Below are 3,634 nucleotides of genomic sequence, written 5' to 3'. Positions count from 1 at the left end.
TAGTATCATCAACTATAACTTTGGTTTTCTCCTTTTTATCTTTTGAAGAATGATCAAGTTCATCACTTGTTCCTTCTATCTCATTGTCCTTTAATTCCAATTCCGGGGGGTCGTCTCTTGAAAGACAAAAGTCGGGTTCATCCAAGTCTTCTTCCTCATCCTATAAAGGCTTATCAAACACGTTATCTTCATAAAAAATAACGTGGACAGTTTCTTAAATACAAAGAGTTCTCTTATTGAAGACTTTGTAAGCCTTGCTATGATCTGAGTATCCTATCAAAATCGCCTCATCACTCCTAGGGTCGAACTTACTTAACCGGTTTTTACCGTTATTGTGAACAAAACATTTACTCGCAAAGCAACGAAGATGGGAGATATTAGGTTTTCGACCTCTAAGGAGTTCGTAGGGGGTTTTCTTAAGAATAGGTCGGATCATAGCACGATTATGGATGTAGAAAGAAGTACTAATAGCTTCAGCCCAAAAGTTACGAGGTAAACCACTACACAAAAGCATTGTACGGGCCATATCTTCCAAAGTTCTATTCATACGTTCAACGACACCGTTTTGTTGAGGAGTTCTTGGTGCAGAAAAGTTATGCCTGATGTGACCATAATTAGCGCATATTTAGCCCCCGAATTAGCCTTGTTCCCATGCTTTTTAGTGCATATTTGGGTCATTTATTGTCTTTAGTTCTTTGTTTTGCATATTCTTTGAGATTTTGATCCCTTGGTAGGAAAGGAGTAAGAATCTTGCATTTTCATGGCAAAACGGGACTAAATTGATTGAATTCAATGACCAAGCAACAAGGAGAGACAAGATTAGAAGGCCTTTGTACATATGATAGTAGATGAGCAATGACAAGAAAGGATCCTTGAGTCCCCGAGAAAATCCCCAAGGATTTTATGAAGAAAAGGGAAGAAAAGAAGAAGAAACGATGCTGAGCTACAATCCGAGCGGCTTCTCCACAATCCGCCCGTCCTCCATAAGCACAATCCGTGCGTCTTCTGCCAAAGACGCCCTGGTTAGCAGCCACCAGAATCCGCCCGGATTCCCTTGAAGACGCCCGTCTTCCCCTGCTTGAATCCGCCCGTCCCGACTCCAATACGCACGGATTCCAGTACAGCGAAATTTCGTCTTCTCCAAGCTACAAAGAAAGAAGCCCTTCCTTCGAAAAATACCGGCTTCTCCCTGCTCAATCTAAAAAGTGTAATTACTAGTTTAGCCCTTAGTTAACCCTAATGCATCCACCTAATTTCCACTATAAAAACCCCATTAGTCTAATTAGAAGAGCATGTTCTTCTTATCAATTATTAGCGTAGTTAATATCAATCAAATCCCTCTTTAGTTTTGTAATCAACAATTCATCAAGTTTTAATACAAGTTTTATTTCCTTAATCTCTCTTTTGTTCAACTTTTATTTTGGGTAATTGAAGATTATTTGGGTTATTATTGGGAGATTGACAACCTCTCAATCAAGCATCAAGTACTTGTTTTATTCTTTGCTTTATTATTGGAATCATTAGTAGGTACAATTCTCTTAATCCCTTTTTAATTATTGTTACTTACTTTCATTTATTCATCATGTTTCCTTTTGTTGATATGATTGACAACCTTGCTAGCATGATCAACATGATAATGAGTGAGTAGTGACCTAGCTAGGGTTAATGGGTAATTAGGGGAAACCAACATGGGGGATGATTCATGCTTAAATTAATATGTTTTCATGATTTATTTGCTTGCTTGTTTTGATCTCAACTCATGCACATGTTATGTTTGATGAAATGTGAGCCTATGAATCCTTGCATTTTTTACCCATCACCTATCTTTTCAATGAGACTTGTAAGACATAAACCAACTCGAGTCTCATTAGACCATGCATGTTGTTGAGTAGGGAAGATTAAGTCGACTTGTAGGTGTTGTACAATCTAATCGATTCGGCTCCGGGACCCAAACTTTGTTAGGATTGTAAGATATAACCCAACTCAATCCATCACAACAATAATTGCTTGCTTATAATTTGAGAACATGTTTATATGATCAATTCCCATGATTCCCCTATGACCCCATGACACCCTAGTGCTTTTTATCAATTGTTTACAACCCATTTATTTCATCTTGCTTATTTACTTTCATTGCTATTTAGTTAGTGACCTTCTACATTAACCCAAATTGTGACACCCCTAAGACACCACTAGTTTCAATAGAAATCTCATCTCAATTCCCGTCCCTTGGGATCCGACCTTTACTTGCCTCTTTACTAATTGTAGAGTTGTTTGTGAAGTTATAAATTGTGTGTTGATTCGGACGTGACCCAATGACAACATCTATTCAATTGTGAACACGAAACGGAACCGAAACAAAAATGGCGCCGTTGCCGGGGACGGTGTTAACTTGATTTAGATTTTCTTACATTGTTATTAGTTGTGTCTTTCTTTGCCTTGGGGAAGTAAAACTCCTCAAGGTTTGTTCTAATTGTTTTCGATTTGTTTGATATTTTGCATGTCTAGAAGGTCACAAGGTGATTTGTTACCTTTTGATCGTGAAATTGAAAGAACTTTGACAACCAATAGGAGACTTGCTAGGAGGAATTTGAGAGGTATTAGTGAGGTTGTAGATGTTCAACCAACTATTGAGTTCATCAACCCTTTTGCAAGAGAAGGTGAGGAGAACCCAACACAAAATACCACACAAAATCAACCCACAATGCCTAAGTTTTCATCACATTCCGTACCCACCGAGAAGAACCTACCCAATGGTACTCCCACACCACAACATTTGACCGGAAATTTTATTGCTAAATCCGCCTTTATCCAATTAGTCGAAAGGAGCCAATTTGGGGGGATGCCTAGTGAAGACCCTCATTCTCGTATGGAAACCTTTTGTGACTATTGTGATGCGATTTCTCAAACCGGTGTAACTCAAGACCAAATTCGATGGGTCTTATTTCCTTTTTCTCTAATTGGCACCGCGAAACAATGGTTGAAGGGCCTTGATAAGGCCACTCTCAGAATTGATTCTTGGAAGAAGTTGGCTCTAGCTTTCTACAAAAAATTCTACCCACCGGAAAAGACTAACATGCTAAGAGCTCAAATTACGGGTTTTAAGCAAAGGGATGAAGAATCTTTGTATGAAGCTTGGGAGCGGTTCAAGGGAATTTGTCGCTCATGTCCTCACCATGGACTTAGCGAGTGGTTCTTGGTACAACAATTTTGGAACGGTTTATATGAAGATTCAAGGAACATTCTCAACATGGGATCAAATGGAATGTTCACCGAAGTTGATGACAATCAAACATGGAACAAAATTGAGGAAATGGCGGTCCATAACTCACAATATAGTAGACCTCGCAAGGCTACTAGAGGAGGAAAGCATGAAGTGGACTCCGTTACTCAATTGGGTGCTCAACTTAGTGCTCACATTGACACAATCAATTTGAAGTTTGAAAAAGCTATGGCTAGACTCGAAGAAGCCTCAAAATCACCAAAGCATCATGTTAATGCCATGACGGCATCCTCATCAATCCCAAGTGGGATATGTGAGAATTGTGGAACTTTGGGACATGACCAAAGTGAATGTAGGGGAACAAATGAACAAGTGAATGCTTTCCAAGCATACAAGAATGGTACCCCTTAT

General features: G+C 39.1%; 1 non-coding gene across 1 annotated transcript; it reads right to left on the bottom strand.

Moving 5' to 3' along the window:
• Positions 1 to 3,076: 3,076 nt before the first annotated feature.
• Positions 3,077 to 3,183, bottom strand: LOC141650545 (small nucleolar RNA R71). Its single transcript, XR_012546570.1, has one exon. It is a non-coding gene; the product is annotated as a small nucleolar RNA R71 (small nucleolar RNA).
• Positions 3,184 to 3,634: the final 451 nt, after the last annotated feature.

Source organism: Silene latifolia, chromosome 3, assembly GCF_048544455.1.
Source record: "Silene latifolia isolate original U9 population chromosome 3, ASM4854445v1, whole genome shotgun sequence".
Classification (NCBI taxonomy): domain Eukaryota; kingdom Viridiplantae; phylum Streptophyta; class Magnoliopsida; order Caryophyllales; family Caryophyllaceae; genus Silene; species Silene latifolia.
Note: the sequence above shows the minus strand (reverse complement) of the source record. Positions and strands in the feature narration are given on the sequence as shown.